The sequence below is a fragment of the Eurosta solidaginis genome, chromosome 4 (assembly GCF_040869045.1).
Source record: "Eurosta solidaginis isolate ZX-2024a chromosome 4, ASM4086904v1, whole genome shotgun sequence".
Classification (NCBI taxonomy): domain Eukaryota; kingdom Metazoa; phylum Arthropoda; class Insecta; order Diptera; family Tephritidae; genus Eurosta; species Eurosta solidaginis.
This window is the reverse complement of record NC_090322.1, coordinates 201,170,185-201,183,707: the sequence shown is the minus strand read 5'-3', so window position 1 is coordinate 201,183,707 and position 13,523 is coordinate 201,170,185. Positions and strand designations below refer to the sequence as shown.

General features: G+C 36.9%; 1 protein-coding gene across 8 annotated transcripts in view; it reads right to left on the bottom strand.

The window, feature by feature from the left end:
* LOC137250894 (frequenin-1) overlaps positions 1-13,523 on the bottom strand; it is a 175,059-nt gene that overhangs the window by 145,177 nt on the left and 16,359 nt on the right. For 4 of the 8 annotated variants that reach the window (XM_067784565.1, XM_067784569.1, XM_067784571.1 and 1 more), the window contains exon 2: positions 12,507-12,663. The exons of 3 other annotated variants lie outside the window; for them this stretch is intronic. The gene's annotated coding sequence lies outside the window, so the exon portion shown is untranslated. Of the gene's footprint in view, positions 1-12,506; positions 12,701-13,523 lie in introns of all 8 variants that reach the window. One more of the 8 variants, XM_067784566.1, reaches the window with a different exon arrangement.

Sequence of the window (13,523 nt, the reverse complement as noted above, 5' to 3'; positions counted from 1 at the left end):
TTTTAGGGAGCAATCTTCGAGGCTTGCGCTACTTTTAGCTAGCTTATCCCCTTTTTCATTCCATCTTTTCCCATAACTCAATATAGATGTATGATTCTCTCTATTCCTATTCTATCCATTACAATCCCGAACACACTTTTAGATGCTGTGCCACACGAGACCAATATAAAAGATTATGCGGTTGCAGTTTGGGCTATTTTCTTGCAGTGTGTCTATTGCTTTGTTAATGGCTACTACTTTCGCCAGAAAAATCGCTACATTGAACTGGCAGCATGTATGATCTATTTATTTCCCAGATCATACACTATATCGCATACTCCCCTCCTTTCACTAATTTGGAACCATCGGTGTACGCGTGTCCGCCAATTGGGTACCTAATGTGGCTATAAAACCGTATACTCAAAAAAAAAAAATCTGTGGAAATACAGATAAATAGTTTTGTAATTTTCTTGTGGACATTTTTGCTCAAAATTCGAAAATAAAGGCGGAATTTAATTGATGAAAATTGTATCTGCCAAACAAAAAATATCGCTGCTATATCTTGCTTTGTTTATGCCGTTAGGTTTAACCCTTATGCGAAAACTTTAATAGAAGTACTCTGTGAGTTGAATTCAGTTAAGTATAATAATGAATAATGAAATTTACGTTATGGAAATAGTATACAACAAATATTATAAATCCGTTTACACCTGAAATATCTATAAATATTCTATTTAAAATATTCAAATACTTAGTCGTTTATTAATAATATTACCGACAACAGCCGCTAAACTCGTATTGCGCAAACCAATTTACTAATACATCAACAAGTAATAACAATTTCCATTTTAAGTTACGTATACGCACCGTTGTGCGCTGCAGGAGCTGTTTTTTATGTTGCTAGCAAAAACAAGAATTTTTTCTTAAGCACTTATAAATATTTAAACAAGAAAACTAATTATTAGTGAAAAACGATCTTGTTGAACTTATAACGGTATTTTTATATTTTACGTGATTAATGGTATTCAATTAATTGTATGTAATTGAAAAAAACAAAACCCGGCAAACATTATTAGAGCTCTTGAAGCTTTGGATTCCAAAATGAGTCCGAAATATGTGGAAAATATGTGCTTCAGAAATATGATCCCTCATTAGTCTTTTTTCACTCCAATTTCATAAAATGATCAGCAAACGAAAATTATAAATATAATTAAACTTGGCAGCTTTGGAATAGAAATTAAAAAAAAATCATTTCAGACATTCCATTTTAAATAAAAAATCAATTATAATGGACATTTTTCAACCGATTTGAATTAGCTTATTGCTTTAGTCATAACCAATTTTTGAATCAAGGCTTAAACCTTAATTGTTCCTCTGATATTATGCATGTGCGCTTGTTTATTGTCACCTCACCTCATCGCAATATCCTGGCAGGCGTGTCGAATCTCCTACAGTGGCTCACAGCTTATTTCGTGCATCTACAAATCAAAACTCTCGAGCTTTATAAAAAAGACACTAACGAGGGTGCCAAAAGAAATTCAAAAACACAATTTTTATAAAAATACTCTTTTATTTAAACAAATACTTACATTTCATATCTTTACATGTTTGGATTAATTATTTAATTAAAACTGAAATTAAATCAAGAACTAAGGCCAGAGCTTATTTCGTGCACTACCCTTTGTCTTAGAAAAAATGGCATATTTATTTATTTTGATATTTTGTATGACCTCCCTTTTGTTTAATTACTTCTTTGAGACGTTGTTTTATAGATGTAACTAATTTTTGAGTCGTTTCGCGGGTTATCTTATCCCATTCTTCGACCTGAGCAGTTTAATATTCCTTTTGCGTATCCCCGAGTCCAAAATTGCCCACAAACTTTCAATTACATTCAATTCGGGTGATTGGGGAGGCGGATTCATGATGTGACTTTTTCATTTTAATCATCATTGCACGATTCCGGACTAGTGTTTTGGATCATTTTCTTGGTTAAAGCGAAATGGATCCCTTATTCCATTTAATAAGGTCAAATACAAATAAGGACTAATGAAAAAAATAAGGATCAACCAACACAAATCAATTGCCAACTCCAGAGGCAGCCATGCAGACCAAAACTGTTATACTTCCACAGCCGTGCTTTACAGTTGCCTTCAAATTTTTATTTTGGAGCTCTGCATTTGCTTTACGCCACACATAATTCATGCCATCCGAGCCAAATATATTAAATTTTGATTCATTAGCAAAAATTATGTCTTCCCAGAATTGAAAGGGCTTAGCCACATGTTCCTGAGCAAATTTAAGCCGACTCTGAATATATTTTTTTTTTGTCAGCGTCTGTGTCAATTTTCACGCAGAAATCGCTGTATAATGTATTGGACTATACTGGAACTCAGTCCTAACATCTTGGCGATTTTTCGTTAGCTCTCCCTCTTTTTAAAGTGATTTAAAACCAATTCACGTTTTTCTATGCTTGTACTATACTGGGTCGATTTATTAACCGATATGACGCCATCGATTTTTCGATACGATTTGGGCTCAGGAAAAAAAGTTCCAATACGCATACCCAAAAAAATAATTTTTGGGCCTGCAAAATAAGAAATTTGGGGAGAGGGTATATTTTTGGCCAAAACACTCCCCAAAACCCCAAAAAATATTCCTTTTTTCAAAAAACTGTTGTAAAAACTTTGGCGATGGGAGTTTTTTGAAAAAAAAAAATATGCGTAGTGGAAATTATTCCTGGGCCAAATCCTATCGAAAAATCGATGGCGCGATATCGGTTAACTTTCATCCATACAAATCCACCCAGGTTAGCTTATACGTTTGCTCATCGACCAAAAAATATGCCCTAATTTTTTTTTTTTTTTTTTTTTTTTTTTTTGTGATGCGGTATTCACTTTAAATTTAATGTGAATAATTAGCAGGAAATAATTTCAATAAATCTGTATGAGAGTGTCACACCGTAATAAGTTTTAAAGAAACTGCACGAAAAAGCTGTGAGCCTTTTTTCTTCTTAGATATCATTTTTTGACATCGTTTTATAAGGAACCTTATTATTTTAAACTTGCTTTAATAAGTATTTAAATCCATAAGTATAAAGTTTAAATTTACATTTATATTTTTTCAATACCATGTTTAATATTTTAGCTACCATGCTAAACAGTTTTTTTTTCCACTGTACATCTTCAACTAGCGCTTACTAGCACTGACACGGCATGTCCTACTTAAGGCGAAATTGCTCAGAAACAGAATAAAAAAACAGTAGTTGTTCTGTTTATTTGAAGGTTTTCCTAGCAGATATGATGTTTCCAAAAGATTTTGGGAAACCTTCCAATGCAGAAAATTTGTAGAGTAAGGGCAAAGCCGGCCATGTATATGGGTTATAAATTACTCTCAAATCGTCATAAAATAGTGCTTTTATTGCCGAACTGTTTGCGACTCCATATATGACTCTTATTCAGCCTCATATGATGCACGAAATTACGCTCATATCGGACGACCATCGCATGAAGTCCAATACGTTCATTTTGGAATCCAAAATGAGCACATAAAGAGCGTAAGCGCTCCAATTTAGGAAACCTTTCTGATTCATTTACGGCTCCGAATGTTGGCTGGGTAAAAAACTCATATAAATATTGAAGTCGGTGTATTTTTCAAATATCTACATATATGTTCGCGTAAAACCAGTCTTCTTTTTTTTCTGTTTTGTTATAGCTCATAAAATGCTTAGTAAATAAAAATCCCATTTAGCAAAAGGTAATCGGGTAAACAACAATAAAATTAAATTAGTATTTATATGAAATATATATGCTACGAAAAGTTTTAAACAAAAGCACAAGAATAAAAGACTAATAAAATTCATTGAAAATAAAGATTAAACAAAATTTTACTACCACTTTTAAGTGCTGCATTGAAAGAAGAATACAAGTTTCAATTTAGCGATTGGCCATGACAAGTTGAGTATAGAAAAAAACTTTGCAAATTCAAACATTTAATGGGCAACAAAAGAAAAGAGCAATAATAAAAGAAGTAAGTTTGTGGCTGGAAGATAAATCAGACAAGAAATTAGAAAAAAAAATAAAGAAATCACAGAAAATAATTTATTTATTTTTTGGTTTTTATTGTTTTTTTTTTGCAAAAGTTGTAAAAATTGTTCTGTATCACTATCGCTCATAATTCAGCCACAACTTCACTGTCGAAAATTTAACAAGTAAGGGTGTCTAAGTTCGGCCGTAACCGAAGTTGGATTTACGCTGCTGTTTATTTTACATATTTATAGAAGACCCGGCAGACGTTGTCCTGCCCCAAATTTGGCCTATCTGCATACATTTTAATAAGCTTTTTGCATCTGACTCTGCCCTCTCCCCCCCCCCCCTCCTCTTCACTTTTTCCTAACCCTCTTATTCACTCCTCCCTCCGTCTTTTTCGCTTCATCTATCTCCATCTTCGTCTCATTCTATCTCTTTCTCAATCTCTTTCTCTCTATTCTCTTCTCTCAATTTCTTATCATTCTTCTGCATTCCTTATTGCCTGTCCCAGAGGGTGGTATGTATTTTATTCCAGTCCCAGTCCCAGTCCCACTCCGAGTTTCAGTCCCAATCCTAGGCCTAATCCCAGTCCCAGTCCGTCTCTGGATAATATATTACTCTGTACTAAAGCACTCATCAACAGCTTTCAGTTGATATCCATATCCTATAAACACATTCTAGGGGTATCTGGGTCCACGTTTTTGCCTATATTTCGAGACCCTAGTCACCAACAGGTATGAAAACTACCCTGTACTAAAGCACTCATCAACAGCTTTCAGTTGATATCCATATCCTATAAACACATTCTAGGGGTACCTGGGTCCACGTTTTTGCCTATATATCGAGACCCTAGTCACCAACAGGTATGAAAACTACCCTGTACTAAAGCACTCATCAACAGCTTTCAGTTGATATCCATATCCTATAAACACATTCTAGGGGTACTTGGGTCCACGTTTTTGCCTATATATCGAGACCCTAGTCACCGACAGGTATGAAAACTACCCTGTACTAAAGCACTCATCAACAGCTTTCAGTTGATATCCATATCCTATAAACACATTCTAGGGGTATCTGGGTCCACGTTTTTGCCTATATTTCGAGACCCTAGTCACCAACAGGTATGAAAACTACCCTGTACTAAAGCACTCATCAACAGCTTTCAGTTGATATCCATATCCTATAAACACATTCTAGGGGTACCTGGGTCCACGTTTTTGCCTATATATCGAGACCCTAGTCACCAGTAGGTATGAAAACTACCCTGTACTAAAGCACTCATCAACAGCTTTCAGTTGATATCCATATCCTATAAACACATTCTAGGGGTACCTGGGTCCACGTTTTTGCCTATATATTGAGACCCTAGTCACCAACAGGTATGAAAACTACCCTGTACTAAAGCACTCATCAACAGCTTTCAGTTGATATCCATATCCTATAAACACATTCTAGGCGTACCCGGGACCACGTTTTTGCCTATATATCGAGACCCTAGTCACCGACAGGTATGAAAACTACCCTGTACTAAAGCACTCATCAACAGCTTTCAGTTGATATCCATATCCTATAAACACATTCTAGGGGTACCTGGGTCCACGTTTTTGCCTATATATTGAGACCCTAGTCACCAACAGGTATGAAAACTACCCTGTACTAAAGCACTCATCAACAGCTTTCAGTTGATATCCATATCCTATAAACACATTCTAGGCGTACCCGGGACCACGTTTTTGCTTATATATCGAGACCCTAGTCACCAACAGGTATGAAAACTACCCTGTACTAAAGCACTCATCAACAGCTTTCAGTTGATATCCATATCCTATAAACACATTCTAGGGGTACCTGGGTCCACGTTTTTGCCTATATATCGAGACCCTAGTCACCAGTAGGTATGAAAACTACCCTGTACTAAAGCACTCATCAACAGCTTTCAGTTGATATCCATATCCTATAAACACATTCTAGGGGTACCTGGGTCCACGTTTTTGCCTATATATCGAGACCCTAGTCACCAGTAGGTATGAAAACTACCCTGTACTAAAGCACTCATCAACAGCTTTCAGTTGATATCCATATCCTATAAACACATTCTAGGCGTACCCGGGACCACGTTTTTGCCTATATATCGAGACCCTAGTCACCGACAGGTATGAAAACTACCCTGTACTAAAGCACTCATCAACAGCTTTCAGTTGATATCCATATCCTATAAACACATTCTAGGGGTACCTGGGTCCACGTTTTTGCCTATATATTGAGACCCTAGTCACCAACAGGTATGAAAACTACCCTGTACTAAAGCACTCATCAACAGCTTTCAGTTGATATCCATATCCTATAAACACATTCTAGGGGTACCCGGGTCCACGTTTTTGCCTATATATCGAGACCCTAGTCACCAACAGGTATGAAAACTACCCTGTACTAAAGCACTCATCAACAGCTTTCAGTTGATATCCATATCCTATAAACACATTCTAGGCGTACCCGGGACCACGTTTTTGCCTATATATCGAGACCCTAGTCACCAACAGGTATGAAAACTACCCTGTACTAAAGCACTCATCAACAGCTTTCAGTTGATATCCATATCCTATAAACACATTCTAGGGGTACCCGGGTCCACGTTTTTGCCTATATATCGAGACCCTAGTCACCAACAGGTATGAAAACTACCCTGTACTAAAGCACTCATCAACAGCTTTCAGTTGATATCCATATCCTATAAACACATTCTAGGCGTACCCGGGACCACGTTTTTGCCTATATATCGAGACCCTAGTCACCAACAGGTATGAAAACTACCCTGTACTAAAGCACTCATCAACAGCTTCAATTTTATACCCATAACGTAAAAACAATGTCTAGGCGTTCACGGGTATACGTTTTGGCCTATATCCCGAGATCCTAGTCACCCAGAGGTATGAAAATTTTCCTCTACTAAAGCACTCATCAACAGCTTTCATTTGTTATCCATATTCTATAAACACATTCTATGGGTACTCGGGTCCACATTTCGGCCTATATCTCGAGACACTGTACGTCGATCGCAACCAAAGTTTTGTAGTAACTTGTGTGAAAGTTTGAACAAAATCTACCGACGCATCTCTTCAAACACCGGCGACCAACTAACACACATTTTAGCTTTTCTTTATATATATATCGATTTTTATTTTTCACACTTCACTATAATATTAAAACGAAATGCAGATTTTCGTTGCTTTTGAAATTCGGATTAAAAATTGCACCCGGAACAACTAAAGACTCTCCTGAATTAAAAAAAATGTCTTAGTACCTCAAATCGCGGGCCTCCTCAGAAACCCCGGGCCCCCTCTCGCTGGCCCTGGTGATGTGCTATACTTGATATCATTCGCTATAATATTTTTTATTGATAAGCTCGTTGTTTAATTAAACACCAACCAATTAGACGGAAGTATATCCCACCACCTGAAAATGTGAGTGCCGATGCGTATACGTAACACTTTATTATTACGTATAAACTACATAAATAATTTCCAATAAAATAATATTGCGATTATAAACTGGGATTTACCCTATCCTATATTTCAAGTTAGATCAAACTACACAAGGGGTGCAAAACAAATTCAAAATCCGTTCAGTGGTTTAGGAGTCCATTGGCCTCAAACATTGTGACACGTATTTTTTATTTATTAAGATTTACGCATCTGCATTTAAAGGAAATATAAATTAAACTTGAAGCATTCGATATGTTCCAATATTATGAACTTTGGTAACATAACGGTTGATCATAACGGCATAAACTAATCGAGATAAATTTAGGCTTCCATATATCAAAATAATCAGGATGAAACACAGAATTGATTAGGCATTACCGTCCGTTCGCCCGTTCGTGTGTTTTAAACTTCACCTTGGAAATAATCTTAAAATTATCCTGGAGTTATCTGGAAATTCATGCCGGATGATCCCAAAAAAGTTCCGAAAAGATGCAAAAAAATACTGAAATTTCTTTAATAGTTCGAAAATTATTCGGGAAACAATACAGAAATTATTCCGAAACAGTTCCGAAATTTTGCGAAATCATTCATAAGTAGCCCCGCATTGGTATTTAGACAATCCCTTATATTCTCGAGGTGATCCCAAACCGCACACCAAATTAGTTGCTATGTGATGCATGTAGCAATTCCGAAATAGCTCCAAAATGATCCTAAACACATTTCGGCAAATGTTCCGAAAAACTCCTGAAATTATCCCGAAAAGTATCACGAAATTTTACCGCAATTCTGAAATAATCCCCCAGAAAATAGCTATGAAATCACTAATATGTTATTCATAAGGAGGCTTCAAATCAATATCTAAATTAACTAGAGATAGTTCCAAAATTATCTCGAAACTTATGCCAGAATAATCCCAAACAAATCTCAAAATGATCTTAAAAACAATATTCAAATGATTCAAATTCCCGTAACATTGCCGAAATAATTCCAAAGAAACCGCAACACGCGCAACGAACTAATCCCGAAATAATGCCAAAGGAAATATCAAAGTAGGTTCGAAATTATTTCGAACGAATTTCTAAAAATGTTCCGAAAAGTAAAGAAATTTTCGCGAAATCCTAAACCAAAGAAATTTAAAATCGTTTCCAAAAAATTTCCAAGGTGCACCTACTTATTTTATTCCGACTGCGCTTTCGTAGGAGGTTTCAACATGAATGAGTTCTTGGTAAAAACATAATTTTTCATTGGCATAACATAGCATAACCAGCGTACCTGCTGTGTTTTATTGCGCTGGATATTTCTCCGCTCTCTCCATTTAGGAGCACAGGGCGGTGTTCCCCCAATAATCTTAGCACTCGCTGGACATCGAATACCAGGTCACCGTTTTCTTTTACAGGGAGTTTTCCCCGAGACAAAACCTTCTGTCTGTCGTCAAATTTTTGGAGAAATTCGCGGACGTTATTCCCGGTGGCAAACAGTTCAAGCTCCCCGCACGCCCGCCATTCTGCTTCTGCTTTTTTCTTCCTGTCAAGGTTACTCGCTTCCTTTTTTAACTTACTGAAGTCCTTTAGAGATATGCTTTCACTGATCCGGCATTCCGTCGGGTTAACTTGTGTTCTCAGAACGCATGTGTGAGAGTCGTGTTGCGAAGTCATCAGCAGTCTCTTGCGATTGTATACTGACTAGACTGGGTCGATTTATTAACCGATATCGCGCCATCGATTCTTCGGTAGGATTTGTGCTCAAGAAAAAAATTCCAAAACGCATACCCATAGAAATAATTTCAAGCCTACGAAATTTCATTCTTTTAACTTTTTTTGTGACTTTGATTTTTAAGGTTTTTTTCATGACCTACTAAAAAAATTTCCATTTAATTGTAAAATTTTGATGTATTCCCTGTCCGACCCAAAATTGTCCGCTAAAAACGTTGTCGATAACAGCTTTTTGAAAAAAGATATATAAATATGAAAATTTTTTTAGTAGGTCATGACAAAAACCTTAAAAACCAAAGTCGAAAAAAGTCAAAAAAATTAAATTTCGCAGGCTCAGAAATTATATTTTTGAGTATGCGTAGTGGAACTTTTTTTCCTGAGCCCAAATCCTATCGAAAATCGATGGCGCGATATGGGTTAACTTTCGTCCATACTAATCGACCCACCCTAATACTGACGTCTAACTTTCCTTGTGTTTTTTATATTGTTTGAAGCCGGATACGTATTTTGGTCGCGACAAGTTACTTGTAGCGATCCGAGTCGATGTTAGGTCCTCAAATGTACTAAAATGTTGAAGGCATGTCATCCGCCAATAAGACGATGGTCGATCTGATTGGGTTTTTTAGATGGGAGGATAGCCATGTAGCTTGATGTATATCCCTAATACTTAAAACTACTGATGGATGTGGCCATATTATTTCGAACACCGCCGAAGTCAATCAGTGTCAGTGCAAAACGGTAGGTTTCATTGTGCAGGCTGAAGTTTGTGACTGTGGCAGCTAAAATACTTTTATTGTGCACCATGGCCTTAAAGCCGCCAAAAACGACTTTTATATGATGGCGGGGTAAGCGCTTCTATGTGCGATCTATACCCTGATAGAATGCGTCTTTCACCTCATCATCATTCTGCATTGTACGCAGATGAATAATATAATATACAATTTCATATATAACGGCGAGACGGTCGTTCGCATTCGTGGACGGGACAAAGTGTCACGAGATATCAAACAGCCTGACATCGGCACCAATGCCATTACGGGAGTAGATATTCCAATGCACATATAAGCCTTTAAATAGTTGTCACGGTCGTCACCAAAAAAAGGGTTGTCTCATTATCCGAGACTTTTTTGGATTTTCCAGACATCTCGCTCGACGTCGATGAGCTACTTTAATACACGTTTGTATAGTGTGCCGTGATCAGATGCTGACGATTAAATTCCTAGCTAGCCTTTTAACCTATTTTGTCGTAGTTACTTAGCCACGTTGTCACCTTCTCATAATAACTCACCGCCATATGGATGTTCAGTGTTTATGCAGAGAATAGTTGGTCACAAGTTACCGGAAGTAAAGAAATGCTTGAACCGCAACAAATGAAATGGGGTTACAGGGTGGGCTCCTATCCCCAGTTCTGTTTAACTTCTAGATATGAAAACTACCTTAACCTCCAGAAGGAGTCATTATCGTTTCCTACGCCCACGACTGCACAATAATAGTCACATGCCTAGACCCATAGATGGATGAGATTTGTAACAAAATATAGAGATCTCTTCAGTTTGTTCGCCTTGCGAAGCCTGACATTGTCACCGACTAAATCATCGGCGACCTTATTTACAGCATCGACGCGCCAAATGTTGACCACATTGAACATCCACTTCGATGGCACCACACCACCGACGGTCTACACCCTAAAATCTTATGTGTGACGTTCGATCAGAAGCTACATTTTGAAGAGCATGTACCCGCAATTGTACCGAAAATCCATAGCCGTAATAAAATCCTCAAATCCCTTGCCGGCTGCACTTGGGGTAAAGAGAGATTGCATGCTACGCGTCCCCGATATGATCACCAAGCCTAAAGGTTACTGACTGGAAAAAAATACAGGCCTGCCAAAATACTGCCCTCAGAACTGCTACGGGCTGTCTTCTTTTGTCCCTAGAACTCCATCTACACAATTAGGCGAGAGTACTCGCCATTAATGCTAAGCAAACAGTTTCTTTTGAATACTCAGAAAACTGGGCATCCCAACAGATATCTGATTGATGAGCCTACACCGCTCACAGGCTTAGGGGGTCACCTCCATAAACATTATGAGGAAATACGGCACCTGAAAACATTGCCGTATGGAACAAAAAAGCACAAGCAGGTCCTCAGTGAACTCCACAAACAGGCGTCGGACCTCTATGCCAGGAATTGCCCGGCAAATCCGGTACTCAAAGAAAAATATCCAGAACTAGGGGATGAAGAACGCAATCTACTTAGGGAAACGCGCGTCACTCTAGCTTAACTCCGATCTGGGTACCTTACAGGTTAAACTCTTATCTATCCAGAATCAACACCGATGGATGGGGCGAAGCACTGCTACAATAACAACAACAATGACAGCTGTACGAACCTCATTTGTATCGCCCTGTTCATCCTCTGGTGGTTGGTGGTCGAAAGCTTTCCGAATTTACTTATCAGCTCGCCCTCATATTAAATTTAGAAAACTTATTCAAAAATTTACCTTTTTAAGGGTCACATTTTGTATCATGTTTTGACGCTTTCCATGACAGTCATTCATATTGTAACGAATTTAGTGCAATTCCGCTTATTTGCACCCTTCTGCTAACGTTCGAATCACTAAACTCTTGAATAAATAACTCCAATATTCAATAATGCAAAATGGTCTTTATTAAAGTACTTCATAGTAACACTTCTACTTCTCAACAGATAGCGTGCTTAAATTAAACGGATTCCCATGCCTCAGCTGGCGTTGCTTTTATACTCTTCGGTTTCCTCGTTTGCATATTTCTAGGCGTTTCTAGAATTTACTATTTGTTTACCAGCTATAACTACGGATGCGCGTTATAGCTTCTCATATGCGCGTTCCATCGATGATTGCCTACTTTTGGGAGTATCTCAGATATATGCATGTGTTTGCGCGTTTCTCTCCGCTGCTTGTATGGACATATGTGTATACATAATGACTGATTTGTTTATGTGCATACAAGTCACTGCTTAGTATTGTCATAGAGATGATAGTATCCCTTAGCCTTGCTAATATTCGTCACAATATTCACCACTTTATAGTACGTGCGGCTTCCTGAAGTGAGGGAATGCTTTTATACCATAAGAATTTTTGTTCAAAGGCAAAAAATGTTGCGTCACGTTACATAGCATTATATGAAGCTATCCCCTAAGATTAAAAAAATTCATCACAAATCTAATAATTCTTAAAGCTAACATAGCATTCCAAATATAATTCAATGGGTTTAACACTAAGTTATACAAATTAGTTTATTTTTTTATACAAAATTTTATGCACTCACCAGGTCGACATGATGTTCAAATTAAATTCGCATGCAGCTTACACGCGTTGGTTTTTTTATTGACGCATACTTTTAGCAAAAATTTCCGGATTTTTTGTAATCCGAAAAATATACACTCTTTCATTTATTTCTCACAAATAGCAGCTAAGCACATAAGCTTGTCAAATGTATTTGATTTGCATGAAAAAGATAAACTTTTATTTTATGTAAAACACACAACAACTCGCTTGAGGCTATACAAAAAGTCGCTGCTGACGTTGTTGGTAAAGGAAAACAAGTAAGGACGGGACTGTCTTCGGCTATGCCGAAGACTTCATACCCTTCATGAATGGGGCTGAACAATAATCTTATCTCGTTCGTAATCTCCGAATAATCGGATGTATAAGATAAGAAATATCTAGTGAACAGATCTACATACCTAAACGATTTTTAAGATAAATATAAAATAAAAAATAGGTAGGTACTTTGTGTGAGGATTCAAAGTTTCAGGTTTTTTGTGGTCTGCGTGTAAAAACTATTACTACGAATCACGTATTTCAAAAATATATGAAGTAAACGTAACTATTTGATGAAATTTGATGAATTTTGAAGCTTCTAGCCGTAAAAAAGGGGCAAAAATGACAGTTCGTATGAAGTATATAATATATATACCACCGATCTCTATGATTTTTTCAGACAACAATATATGCTATATACGTAAGCATTTGGTGAAATTTGAAGCTTCTATCTGTATAAACGGGACAGAAATTGCGCAAAGTTTCTTATCTGAACAATCGGTTGTATGAGATATATACTATGTATACACCCGATCTCAATGATTTTTTCAGACATCAATATATGCTATACACGTAAGCATTTGTTCAAATTTCAAGCTTCTAGCTGTTAAAATGGGGCCGAAATCGCAAAAAAAATATATATATATACTATATATATACTATATATACCATCATATATATATTATATATATCACCGATCTCTATGATTTTTTGACACAACAATATATACTATATACGTAAG